Source organism: Schistocerca serialis, chromosome 3 (assembly GCF_023864345.2).
Source record: "Schistocerca serialis cubense isolate TAMUIC-IGC-003099 chromosome 3, iqSchSeri2.2, whole genome shotgun sequence".
Classification (NCBI taxonomy): Eukaryota; Metazoa; Arthropoda; class Insecta; order Orthoptera; family Acrididae; genus Schistocerca; species Schistocerca serialis.
In genome coordinates, this window is record NC_064640.1 from 119993798 (window position 1) to 120008618 (window position 14821).

Consider the following 14821-nt stretch of genomic DNA (forward strand, 5'->3'; position numbering starts at 1 on the left):
AAAAGTTTCTTGAATAGGTTAACCACCCACAAGGTAAACATTGCCGAATGCTCATAGATGGGGAAAACATGGCGGACGATTCAACCTTTATATAGGAGTTCTAGTACAGATTCTGGAGTCTCCACATTGGCTTTCACTTGAAGCCCATATTTGGTGGGTTTTATATAATAACTTACGTCCCATGAATATATGCCGTTTCAAAGCACCAGCAAACTGTTCTCTCGAAAACCCATTTACTGGTACGATTTGTTTTGATAAAATGACGGGAAACGTTATACTGGTGGTTAAATAATTTTTGAATTGTAACTTGCGTGTAATGAAAGTATGCTGTTTCAAGGCAACGGCACATTGAAGATCCATCAAAACACATTTTTCTTCGTACAATTTATTGTAGTCACATGTCAGTTAATATCACCGAGTAAAGCCGTAGAACACGGTAACATACAAAATAATGTGCCGCGTTACGGAAGTTCACTGTAGCGTAATGAATAGAGATGCAGTGTAACAGATTCATGCGTGATGTGTTGCAGGTTCACGCCTCTCTACATCTAATTTTTCTCTACTCACTTTCATGCTTTCTAATAGGTTCTGAGACTTTCTTATTAATTTAATACATGTATAGTTAACAATATTCGATTTTATGAAAATAGAAGTGGGCGCTGGGCTGGTTTTATCTACAAGAGAGCTTGCACTACGTGCAGTAAGATATTTTGTACTTTTTTTTAGCCTTGTAGTTCACATTTTCTAAAAATTCTGCCACTAGGTAGAAACAGTGCTCAAATAAGAATGATCTTGGTATTTTACTAAGAAGTGAGAATGATAAAATGCTACGGTCGCAGGTTCGAATCCTGCCTCGGGCATGGATGTGTGTGATATCCTTAGGTTAGCTAGGTTTAAGTAGTTCTAAGTCTAGGGGACTGATGACCTCAGATGTTGAGTCCCATAGTCCTTAGAGCCATTTGAACCATTTTTGTGTCTTTAGAAAAGTGCAAATGTCGACCGTCTGACTGGATTACTGAATATGAAGTCGTTGATGACTGGTCGGATATCCAATTCATCCAAAACATCGTGGTGGGCATGAAGAACAGCCGAGTTGTTCAATCGCTTCTTTCCCATTGTTGATCGGAGATATGACTTCAGACGTCTAAGGGCGCTAAATGACCGTTCTGCTGTTGCTGTCGTGATTGGAACTACTTGGAGAAGCTTAATGCACTTCACTACCTCACATAACAGTTCTCCAACTGCAGGCTCTTGTGTAACGTACTTTCTTATATCACGCATGTTTTTTAAGACCAGTTGTTTTTTTATTAGCGATATCAGCTAACATATTCAAGTGTAAGCGCAGTCTCTCAATGTCTATCATTTTAGAAAAACTCAGTTGATTTTTCCAAATTTGTTTCACCTCTGTTTACTAAAACCAAACACTCTTGTTCAACTGCAGGGACCTGTGTGAGGCCAGTTGAAGCAAACCTCTCAGTAATGCTAGATTGCACCGTTTCTGAAAAAGTTCAATGTAAATAGCTTTGTGGTATTCCTTTGGGGTTTTGAAAGTGTGCGGTGAGCTGACTTCGTTGTTTTCATACTTCTTTGGTATAGTTTGATTCCAAGGAAGCGAAGATTCATATACTTGTGAAGGTTTTCCTTTTAAACACAATTCCCAAAAGCATTCAAAACTATCACGCCTTTCATTCAATATGCAAATCAAGCCCTCATATATTTTTTCCAGATCAGCTACACTTAGATGAGGGCATTGAATTTTTTCATTGACATCGTCTACTGAGTTCATTGCATGGCAATAAAGACTTAAAAAGAAATAAGTCTGCAATTGTAACATTGACTCAAGGTAGCCTGAACATGTGTAACCTGCCTCTGTTTTGTCCTCTGCAAAAAAATGTTTCAAAAAAAAAACTCTAGAAGTTCTTCAAAGTTTTTGAATATTCTCAAGATACTAGAAGCTCGCATAGTCCATCGAGTCGGGCAAAGGGGTCGTAGACCAGCTTCGCCGTTGGCGCTCTCACAGCGTATGCTTCTGAAAAGTCCCATCCTTTTGTTGGATTCCCTTGCGGCCTTTATTAAGTCCTTGGCTAAAACCATAATATCTCTCATAGACGTAAGATGTCGGAGACTGTCTGCAACTGCCAAGTCTAAACTGTGAGCAGTGCAGTGCACATAACGTGCTTTTGGTTGTATATCCTAAACTAACTTTTTCAGTCCTTTGAACTTACCTCTCATATCCAAGGCACCATCATAGCACTGTCCTCGTAAGTTATCCATTGACAAATCAAGACGAGCAAAAACATCTTTTAAAATACTAAACAGAGTTTGTGATTCAGTGTTGGGGGTCACGTAGAAGCCAATAAAGTCTTCGTTGGCGATTAAGGAATCATCGACAGTACGAATACAAAATGACACTTGTTCGTGAATCGAAGAATCATTTATTTCGTCAACCATAATAGAAAAATATTCAGTCTTCTTGGTTAAAGCCAATACCTTTCTCAACACAGACTTCCCTAGTAGATCAATGATCTCGTTTCGACTATCGAGGGACGTCCACTTATATCCCGAACGCCCTAACCAATCTTTAAATTCAGGTATGTCATTATTTCGGAGTTCCAACAATTGAAAAAAAAATTGAGTTTACATCTTCGTGCCCTCTGATTGCTAGTCCTTGTCGCCATAGAAATTGCACGGTAGTAAAAATTGTCTCAAGAGTTAAATGGCCTTTCTTCTTATCACTATCTAACTGTTCATTCAGTTGGGAAGCCACATTTCGGTTGGTGATAGAATTTAGTTTCAGAACATCTTCTTTCTGCGTAAACGTATTTTCATGAAGACGAAATTTTTTGAAAGCTTTTTTTCATTTAGAAAACCTTATGGAAGTAAATGCATCTTTTTTTAAAGAAAATTGTAATAGATTTTTAGCATCTGCCTCTTTGCAGGTTTTGCAGAAAACTTTTTCGGTAGATGCTTCATATTCTAACCATGTATATTTGATGAACCAAGACTTCTGAACTGATCTTCCCTTACCGGATTGTCGAGGTTTCGGCTGTGAACAGTTCTCGCCTGAAGACGACGAAGCAATTGACGACGCAATAATTGTTGGAGGTTGACTTGCAGTATCATCAACTTCCAAGCGCGCCTCTTTGGTAACAAATTTATCCATTGCAAACTTAATTAACAATACACTAAGAGACTAAAGTAAACGAATTAAATATAGTCATATAAAATAGTCCACTAGACACTAAATTCGGAACACTAAACACGTCTGCAGCATGCACTGAACGAAACTATCCACACTGAATGACTGCGACAGCAGGGTGGGCTTTATATAGCCGCGGCGTCGTAATGTCTCGAAGCATGAAGGCGACGTGAGGCGGAGGGTTCCAGGCGCTTCTGCTCCAGCCCTTTTGATGTCGCCACGGCCACACCCACCGGCTCCAGACTTTACCCGAAGGTTCGCGCACCGGGACAAATTCTAAGTGTGCCCGCAGCACCATAACACTATCATGATTCACACCACTCGTTTTCAGTTAACCTGCTTACTATTAGTTTTAACTCAGTACTGAATGTATTTTAAAAGGTAACTGTCGTCAAACAAGGAAAATAAAAAATTCCAACATAATTTTGTGATTTTAAAAAGCATAATCTAACTAATAATTTTCTTAAATTAACGAATTTTTGAGGGAGCTCGGGCCCTGTCAGGCCCCAATGGAGTCGATGCAATTTCTTCGTCATAGGTTGTCGGTGACAGACCGATTAGAGATCCTTCAGCCACAAAAACCGAAATATCCACGAGCAAATAACAACTCTGCAACGTGGATCGTAGGCCATTGTTTATCACGCAGAATAGGCATGCTACTTTCATAGATTATTACTCTTGTATCGAAAATGAACACCTTAGAATAAGCTAACATCGTGAGTACAGGAAGTCATTTGGAAATACGCTGAACATCAACAGTTAAATAATTAACGTCCAGTATTTCGGATAGTAGAGGTTGGTACTGAGCTCTATGTACGAACCGTAGTTGCTTCCTGAGATTTTTGCTCTACTCAAAATTTTAAGATACTATTCCAGGCGCTTAAAAATGCAGAAGGCAGTTTTATTTTCCCTTTTGTTTTCTTACATTTCTTTTCTCTCGCAGAACAATAGAGCCAATTTCCTTCAGCAATGAAGTGATAGTTATTTGTGTACCATACGCTTTGCTGTTTAGTACTTTGGAAAGAAGAAATATAAAGATGAAATTTTCTTTCATATATTGCATAACTGAAATTGCAAATAGTACATATTTTTGTTAATCTACTCACATCACAGATATGGAGAAAATGTTCATTTTTCCTTCCTAATCAATGAACTTCCGTTCTTTTTTTCCTAATAGAATGTACAAAAATAAAAATGAAAAAGTGATAGAAAAATAAAAAAGGGAAGAAAAACAAAAATGTGGTTACGGTATTGGACTTCCACGCAGGCGAGCCGTGTACAAACCTCCAACGTGTCTTTTTTTTTTTTCCCTGTCGGCTTATTCAAATTTTTATCTGTGTCGTGGTGTAATGTCAGTTTGCAACAGCCAGGCGTAAGGTAGGGACTTACAATGGCAGTTGATTCTGCGAACTACTGTGTTAGCAGCCGAAAGGAAATGGCTTTCGAATGGCAACCGCAAATGTTTGATGACAAGGCGACAAGTCAACCGAATCCTCCACCGGGAAACACATCAGCTGTCTCATACACGGCATTAATGAGAAATGATTCAAATGGCTCTGAGCACTATGCGACTTAACTTTTGAGGTCATCAGTCGCCTAGAACTTAGAACTAGTTAAACCTAACTAACCTAAGGACATCACACACATCCATGCCCGAGGCAGGATTCGAACCTGCGACCGTAGCGGTCGCCCGGTTCCAGACTAGCGCCTAGAACCGCACGGCCACACCGGCCGGCCATATTCTATAACCAGTGCATAGTATGACAACTGCCAAGACTACACAAAGAGAACAAATATTTCAATGACCAGACCGACAGTTCATAATGATGTGGAAAAAAAAATATATGCACGATGGAGTTTTGAACACGGCTCGCCCCTTGGGAGTCCAACACCACGAACAGTTACCCATGATGCGATTGCTGACTGCCACTCACCTATACTGTAATTCTCTTTCTTAGACTGTGCACTGTTTCTGTTTTTTTTTTTTTCCCCACAGTCAATACACCGTATTCGTATCTTCATGCTTGATCTGTGTTCGATTTTTGACAGGCTATCCACTGGACCATCTTACCTCTAAATCTGGGGGGGGGGGGGGGGGGGGGGGTTGCGATGGGTAGTTTCCCTTGTTAGGTTCCTGCCTAACCACACCCTCGGAAATCAAGACATATGTATGAGTAAACATCAAAGTATTCGTAACAAGCGAGACTAAAAATATCTTTGCTGGTCGTTTCACTTGCAGGAGATTTCTTTCAGGAGTGCTAGTTCTGCAAGGTTCGCAGGAGAGCTTCTGTAAAGTTTGGAAGGTTGGAGACGAGGTACTGGCAGAGGTAAAGTTGTGAGTACCGGGCGTGAGTCGTGCTTTGGTAGCTCAGTTGGTAGAGCACTTGCCCACGAAAGGCAAAGGTCCCGCAGTTGAGTCCCATAGTGCTCAGAGCCATTTGAACCATTTTTTGAGCAAAGGTCCCGAGTTCGAGTCTCGGTCGGGCACACAGTTTTAATCTGTCAGGAAGTTTCATATCAGCGCACACTCCGCTGCAGAGTGGAAATCTCATTCTGGAAACATCCCCCAGGCTGTGGCTAAGCCATGTCTCCGCAATATCCTTTCTTTCAGGAGTGCTAGTTCTGCAAGGTTCGCAGGAGAGCTTCTGTAAAGTTTGGAAGGAAGGAGACGAGGTACTGGCAGAGGTAAAGCTGTGAGTACCGGGCGTGAGTCGTGCTTCGGTTGCTCAGTTGGCAGAGCACATGCCCGCGAAAGGCAGAGGTCCCGAGTTCGAGTCTCGGTCGGGCACACAGTTTTAATCTGTCAGGAAGTTTCATATCAGCGCACACTCCGCTGCAGAGTGAAAATCTCATTCTGGAAACAGAACGCTGTTCTTCCCAGGTGCAAGTCGCAAGTGGGGCGGCCATCTTTATACTGATAGTGCGACGGTATGTGTGCATCTGCACAGTGCTGCCACCTACAGGCCATTCTGCACACTGTTTGTAGCACGCTTACCAACTTACAGGATAACGGCGCGAAATTTCGATTTGTTATTACAAATTTAAGGTTTTCATCTGACTCACCCTCTTATCTTGCCCTCACCCCTCCCCCCTCCCCCTCAGCCCACCCTCCAGTTGGTTAAATTGACTAGCGGGGCAACTAATTCATTCCTACTATTCAAAAATTTGTTACCGTAATTTTATTTTAGGATTTAGGAAAAAACACATAGCATTGAATTTTCATTTATTAACGCACTTACAAAACAAAAGTGGAATTGCTCATTCAGTTTAAAAAGAAAATAACAAGTAATATAAGAGTAGATTGCCTCGCTTTTGCAGATGATCTGACAATTTAAACTAGGGCTGTTACCACAGCTGAAAAACAAACTGAAGTTCTTAAAGAAGTTGCTGAAAATGTAGGACTACAAATATCATTCGAAAAAACGGAATATATGACGTGCAACAAATAAGCACCAAAGTTTTTCAATATAAAATATCGGAAAATAAAAAGGGTTTCTCAGTTTAAATACTTGGGGGAATCATACAAGAAAACGGTCTGGTAAAAACTACAAACGAAGATCGCTCTCAAAACATGGCAGTTGCGTTCAGATTAACACAAAATATTTATAATAAAAATCGCTTCCTAAATCCAGTAAACTTAGGCATTGCAGCACTGTTATCAAACCTGAATATCTTTATGGGGCAGAGATTAACACAAAATATTTATAATAAAAAACCACTTTCTTAATTCAGTAAACTCAGGCATTGCAGCACTGGAATCAAACCTGAATGTTTTTATGGAGCAGAAACTTTAATTTTAAATAGAAAGAGGGATATTTAAGAAATTTAAAAGAGAAGAAAGAAAGATTATTAGGAAAATATTAGGCCCAAACTTACTGGTGGAGAGACTTATAGGCTTAAAAGTAATAAGGAAATAGAAGAATACGCAGACATATATGGTGACATGTGGAAACGAAGACTTACACTTTATGGGATCATTGGCATGGCACCCACTAGGTTGACAAAACAAATAGTAGAATTCTACGAAAACAGAATTAGGGCCAAAAATGAGCCAATTAAATGGATCAGGAGGATCTTAAAGTAGCTGGTTTAACTCTGGCAGACGTTAGAGGTAGAAAAACATCCAGGCTAAAGGTATTTGCTTGGAAAGTTGGTCAGAGGGAAATTAGAAAACAAACTGGAACACCGTGGTCTGATGAAAGAGAGACACTTCATACTGAAAGGATGAAACAAATTTGGACACAAAGGAAGGCCAACCATCCAAGGTGACATTGATGGATTGTACCTCGCGTGGTCCTGTTGGGCCCATACGTGAATAATAATAATAATAATAATAATAATAATAATATAACAAGAAAAACTATAGAAAAGCCACTTTGCAAGCTTTTCTGTACACAAAATCGGTGACAAAGTCACTGATTTCAACACTGATATCGTGTTCAATACTAATCAAAGGTAAAAAGGTTAGTCTACTTTGCAACAACGCCGACTTGAGACCATTTTTTATCATTTTTAATTTAGAAAAATATCTTTCACTGTGAGCTACTGAGATTAGTAATGTTAGATAACTTCTAAGTGTGGTAGATAAATTCGTAAATACTGGAATTAAACTCATTCAAAACTAAATGTACATAGAGGAGGGCCCAATGAACATGCGAGTCACAGCTGTTTTGAAGGCTGAGAGTACAAATTAATAATTAGCTGAGTGATCGATCGTTCAGCATTCGGCGCCCTACCGGAGCCGGCGCCGGTTGCGGTGCACCCCTTGCAGCTCCGTGTAGGACCGCGTCTGATTGTAAGACAGAAACAACAGAATACGGTGAAATCCAGTATGGAGTCTCCGAAGCAGCAAGCGAGTGACGACACGTGATCCGACCCGAATGCTATTGGCTATTCTTGTTTCGGGCCGAGCTGTCCCCAACGATAATTCAGGCTGACTCCACAGTCGCGTCGTCGGCCGGCACCGACTGGGAGCAGGCGGGAATGCTGTGCCGTCCAAATATACCGCTGCTGCCAGCGTGGGAGTGGACTGTCTGCGCCTGTTACTCCTTGGCGTTTCGTGAGTCTATGGACGATTGTGAATAACATAATTTCAATGAATTCTTCACACGTCGTAGTTTATACGTAGCCACTATACACTCTTATGCAGTCTTCAACCGTAAGGAAATATGAATTAGCAATACCGAAACCACTCACTGAAAATTCGCCCATATATCCTCAGTTTCCTTTGATTATACAGGGTGGTCCATTGATCGTGACCGGGCCAAATATCTCACGAAATAAGCGTTAAACGAAAAAACTACAAAGAACGAAACTTGTCTAGCTTGAAGGGGGAACCAGATGGCGCTATGGTTGGCCCGCTAGATGTCGCTGCCGTAAGTCAAACGGCTATCAACTGCGTTTTTTTTTGTTTTTTTTTTTTAATAGGAACCCTCATTTTTTATTACATACTCGTGTAGTACGTAAAGAAATATGAATGTTTTAGTTGGACCACTTTTTTCGCTTTGTGATAGATGGCGCTGTAATAGTCACAAACATACGGCTCACAATTTTAGACGAACAGTTGGTAACAGGTAGGTTTTTAAATTAAAATACAAAACGTAAGTACGTTTGAACGTTTTATTTCGGTTGTTCCAATGTGATACATGTACCTTTGTGAACTTATCATTTCTGAGAACGCATGCTGTTACAGCGTGATTACCTGTAAATACCACAATAATGCAATAAACGCTCAAAATGATGTCCGTCAACCTCAATGCATTTGGCAATACGTGTAACGACATTCCTCTCAACAGCGAGTAGTTCGCCTTCCGTAATGTTCGCACATGCATTGACAACGCGCTGACGCATGTTGTCAGGAGTTGTCGGTGGATCACGATAGCAAATATCCTTCAACTTTCCCCACAGAAAGAAATCCGGGGACGTCAGGTCCGGTGAACGTGCGGGCCATGGTACGGTGCTTCGGCGACCAATCAACCTGTCATGAAATATGCTATTCAATACCGCTTCAACCGTACGCGAGCTATGTGCCGGACATCCATCATGTTGGAAATACATCGCCATTCTGTCATGCAGTGAAACATCTTGTAATAACATCGGCAGAACATTACGTAGGAAATCAGCATACATTGCACCATTTAGATTGCCATCGATAAAATGGGGGCCAATTATCCTTCCTCCCATAATACCGCACCATACATTAACCCGCCAAGGTCTTTGATGTCCACTCGTCGCAGCCATCGTGGATTTTCCGTTGCCCAATAGTGCATATTATGCCGGTTTACGTTACCGCTGTTGGTGAATGACGCTTCGTCGCTAAATAGAACACGTGCAAAAAATCTGTCATCGTCCCGTAATTTCTCTTGTGCCCAGTGGCAGAACTGTACACGACGTTCAAAGTCGTCGCCATGCAATTCCTGGTGCATGGAAATACGGTACGGGTGTAATCGATGTTGATGTGGCGTTCTCAACACCGACGTTTTTGAGATTCCCGATTGTCGCGCAGTTTGTCTGTTACTGATGTGCGGATTAGCCGCGACAGCAGCTAAAACATCTGCTTGGACATCATCATTTGTTGCAGGTCGTGGTTGACGTTTCACACGTTGCTGAACACTTCCTGTTTCCTTAAATATGTAACTATCCGGCGAACGGTCCGGACACTTGGATGATGTAGTCCAGGATACCGAGCAGCATACATAGCACACGCCCGTTGGGCATTTTGGTCACAATAGCCATACATCGACACGATATCGACCTTCCCCGCAATTGGTAAACGGTCCATTTTAACACGGGTAATGTATCACGAAGCAAATACTGTCCGCACTGGCGGAATGTTACGTGATACCACGTACTTACACGTTTGTGACTATTACAGCGCCATCTATAACAAAGCGAAAAAAGTGGTCCAACTAAAACATTCATATTTCTTTACGTACTACACGAATATGTAATAAAAATGGGGGTTCCTATTTAAAAAAGGCAGTTGATATCCGTTTGACCTATGGCAGCGCCATCTAGCGGGCCAACCATAGCGCCATCTGGTTTCCCCCTTCAAGCTAGACGAGTTTCGTTCTTTGTAGTTTTTTCGTTTGATACCTGTTTCGTGAGATATTTGCACCGGGCACTATCAGCGGACCACCCTGTATATACAGCAGCGATACGAAAGTTAGAGTTTATGGGATGGTTACAGACTTGTAATGTGTTTCATGTACACTGCATACACACACAAGGTTTTTCATTACACTTAAGTACAACCCATATGGAAATCTGTTAGTACACTACTTAATCCCTGAATGTTCGTACACGATGTACGTCAATATAGGTAATGTTCACAAAGTGGAAAACAAGCCAGCATATTTTTAACGCTTTTGAGAGTTCATGGTCCAGGTAAAACTAGTGACAGTAGTAACAGTCATAGTAACGGAATGACCGAATATAAAAGAGCTGAATGTCGTAGGTCAGCCAAAATTACACTGTAAGATAAAAAAAGCACCTCGAAGGAATTATTCGAATGGGACGTACATGTACATGCAAACAAATGATTACAATTTCAGAAAAATGGGCTGATTTATTCAAGAGAAACAGCTTCTGGCCATTATGCAAGCAGGTATGCGGCCTGGCATTGATTAATAGTTGTTGGATGTCCTCCTGAGGGATGAGGTGCCCAATTCTGTCCAACTGGCTGTTAGATCATCAAAATCTTGAGTTGGTTGCAGGGCTGTGCCCATAATGCTCCAAAGTTCTCTTTTGGGGAGAGAACCGGCGACCTTGCTGGCCAAGGCAGGGTTTGACAAGCACGAAGACAAGCAGCAGAAACTCTCAACGTGTGCAGTCGGGAATTATCTTGCTGAACTATATGTCCAGGATGGCTTACCATGAAGGGCAACAAAACGAGGCATAGAATATCGTCAACGTATCGCTATGCTGTCAGGATGCCGCGGATTACAACCAAAGGGGGCCTGCTATGAAAAGAAGTGGCACCACAGACCACGACTCCGGATTGTTGGGCTATATAGCGGGCGACAGCCAGGTTGGTATCCTACCAATGTCTGGGACGTCTCCAGACAGGTCTGCGCTGGTCATCGGGGCTCAGTTCGCAGCGGTACGCATCACTGAAGACAACTGTGCTCCAGTCAATGAGATTCCAGGTCGAAGAGGTATATAGAGACCTGCCGGACAGCGGTGGGATACCAACCTGGCTGTCGCCCGCCATATGGGCCGACGACAACCAGGAGCGATGGTATGGGGTGCCATTTCATTTTATAGAAGGGCCTTTTTGGTTGTCATCCGCGGCATCCTTACAGCCCAGTTGTTGTTGTTGTCTTCAGTGTGAAGAGTGGTTTGATGCAGCTCTCCATGCTACTCTGTCCTGTACTAGCCTCTTCATCTCCAAATAACTATTTCAGCATACATCCTTCTGAATCTCCTTACTGTATTGATCTCCTGGTCTCCCCCTACGATTTTTACTCCCCCCCCCCCCCACCTCACAATTCCCTCCAATACTAAATTGGTATCCCTTGATGTCTCAGAATGTGTCCTATCAACCGATCCCTTCTTTTGGTCAAGTTGTGCGACACCTTTCTTGGCTCCTCAGTTCTATTCAGTACTTCCTCATCAGTTACGTGATCGACCCATCTAATCTTTAACATTCTTCTGTAGCACTACATTTCGAAAGCTTCTATAACTGTTGATCGTCCATGTTTCACTTCCATACATGGCTACACTCCAGACAAATACCTTCGAAAAAGATTTCCTAACACCTAAATCTATATTCGATGTTAAAAAATTTCTCTTCTTCAGAAACACTTTTCTTGCCATAGCCAGTCGACATTTTATTTATTCTCTACTTCGAGCATCATCCGTTATTTTGCTGACCGAAAAGCAAACCTCATCTACTACGTTAAGTGTCTCGTTTCTTAATCTAATTCACTTAGAATCGGCTGGTTTAATTCGACTGTATTCCATTAACCTTGTTTTGCTTTTTTTTATGTTCATCTTACGAGTGTATTCCCCTTTCAAGACGCCGTCCGCTCCAAGTCTTTAGCTGTCTGACAGAATTACGATGTCATCAGCAAACCTCAAAGTTTCTATTTCTTCTCCCTGCACTTCAATTCCTACTCCACATTTTTCTTTTGTTTCGTCTACAGCTTGCTCAATGTACAGGTTGAATAACACTGGAAATACTTTTTTACCCTGTCTCACTTCCTTCTCAACCACTGCTCTCTTCTCATGCCCCTGCCGTCTAGTTTGTATACAAGTTGTAAATAACCTTTCTCTCTCTGCATTTTACACCTGTTACTTTCAGAATTTCAAAGAGCGTATTCCATTCAACACTGTCAAAAGTTTTCTCTAAGTCTACAAATACCATAAATTGTAGGTTTGCCTTTCCTTGACTTATATTCTAAGAGAAGTGATAGTGATAGTATTACCTCGCGTGTTCCTACATTTCTCCAGAAACCAAACTGATCTTGCCCGAGGTCGGCCTCTACCAGTTTTGCCATTCTTTTGTAAATTCATTTATTTTGCAACCATGATTTTGTAAGTTGACGGTTTGGTAATATTCACACTTGTCAGCATGTGATTTCTTTGGAATTGTTACATTCTTCTTAAAGTTTGAGGGTATTCCACCTGTCTCATACACCTTGCTTACCAGGTGGAATATTGTAGTTATGGCTGGCTCTCGCAAGGATATCAGTAATTTTGATGGAATATTGTCTACTCCAGGGGTCTTGTTTCGACGTAAATCTTTCAATGCTCTATCACATTCTTCTCGCAGTATCATCTTTCCCATCTCATCTTCATCTACTTCCTCTTACCGTTCTATAATGTGCCTTCAAGTTCATTTCCCTTGTAGCCGTTCGATTTACTCCTTCAAAACATTTAAAAGTTTGAAAATACTGATCTATCGGTAAAAAAAGTGAATAATCATTTATATTGGCTGTGCAATGGTGGCAAAATGCATTTTTTGTACTTGATGTACATATTTTTGGATGGCAATCCTCATTCAAACATTTAATCGTTCTACAAAATTTAAAACTAAAATTCTTGTTGCACTTTGGACAAAATAATGCAGATGAAGATTTAAACAAAAGAATGGGTTATAAATAAAATGAAATTCAAGTAACATGAGACACAGAAATAATGATGCAGTAACGTAGACTAAAATATAAAATAATACAATAGAAAAAATTAAGTCAAAGTCAATATATAAAAATAAGCAAAATCACATGCACAAAGATTCCAGGTGAAAAAAGGATGACTGGTAGAGAGAATAAGATCAAATGAACTAGTTATTATGTTAAAATGTTAACATAATAAATGACAGTTAAAATGACCTGTCAAAGGATTAGAAATTTAAAAAATACAATTAAACCAATTAACTGAATAAAAATAATTACCCATAGCCATTTCCCAAGGATTTGAAGATAAAATTTTTTAAAGTTTCTTACAAAATTCGAAGCCACAACCTTCTGTACATCAGAAACATACCTTAACAATTACACCACAACGCTGCTGGAGCACATTTTTAAGGCCCTAGGATATCACACGAAATTCCGAAATTTTTCGTCGATTATTCACAAACAAAGGCACACCAAGGAGAATGGCTGCAAGGTGTGATACCTGGAATCTTAACATACATCACCATATTGATGGTTTCAAAAAGTCGATCCCGCCCCTGCCGATCTCTCCTTTTGTGCTCTTGATATTCATCCAGCTGCTTCTCTTTTCTCCACAAGACCACTTTAATTTACCTATAGGCGGTATCTATCTATCTCCTAGTTACATATGCTTCTGGAAAAAGCATGTTTGTGGTATCAGTTGTATAGTTATTTTTTATTCTCTACCGGTTTCAGTTATTACAGCTATCTTCACAGGAGAAAGACAGTGTACATCTCCTGTGAAGAGGGTTGTAATAACATCCCCACCATGGCAAGGTCTGTGGTCCGTGGGAGCGACATGCTGGCTGTACGCGTTGGTTTGTAAACACGTATCTTCTACTGGTACCTTCGTGAAAAGGGAGACCATATCGAGGCTGACCATTACTTCACTTGAGCCTATCATATGTTTTATATCATTTGTGACTTTTTAGTGTGGTAACTACAATGGACGACTATGTGACAGTAATTTAGTTAAATACGTTGCCAGTCCATATGTAGGAGATCCAGTAGCACTAACGAGTTTTGTCAGTGGTAAGCCGTCTATGTTTATTTTAGGTAGACCATACAGCTTGAATGGCCTAGGTGCTCTTCACTGGTAGAGAATAACCATGCACTTGTACTGAAACTCTCAACGACCTCTAGCTCTCTCGACTTATCCGTATCCCATCTCATTTATTTCCTATCTTTTGCAGTTTCTTCAGTTTTCATCAACATTCATAACCAGTAAATTGCGGCTGGTCCACATCTGCCCCTGGAAATGTCTTACAGTTTAAAACCTGGTTGCAAAATTTCTATCTTACCGTTATGTAATCAGTCTGAAACATTATGATGTCTCCAGGTCCCTTCCATATATACAACCTTATTTCGTGAGTCTGTAAGCAAGTGTTAGCTTAGTCCAGAATTCTACCAAGTGGCTTCTTCCTCAGTCCTTCACCCAATCCACATTCACCTACTATTTTTCCTT

The 14821-nt window shown here is 40.9% G+C and overlaps 1 protein-coding gene across 6 annotated transcripts in view; it reads left to right on the forward strand.

The window, feature by feature from the left end:
• LOC126469810 (battenin) overlaps window positions 1-14821 on the forward strand; it is a 249762-nt gene that overhangs the window by 27639 nt on the left and 207302 nt on the right. Inside the window, exon 1 of one of the 6 annotated variants that reach the window (XM_050097079.1) lies at window positions 8145-8258. The exons of the other annotated variants lie outside the window; for them this stretch is intronic. The gene's annotated coding sequence lies outside the window, so the exon portion shown is untranslated. Of the gene's footprint in view, window positions 1-8144; window positions 8259-14821 lie in introns of those variants that run through there. 6 annotated transcript variants of the gene reach the window in all.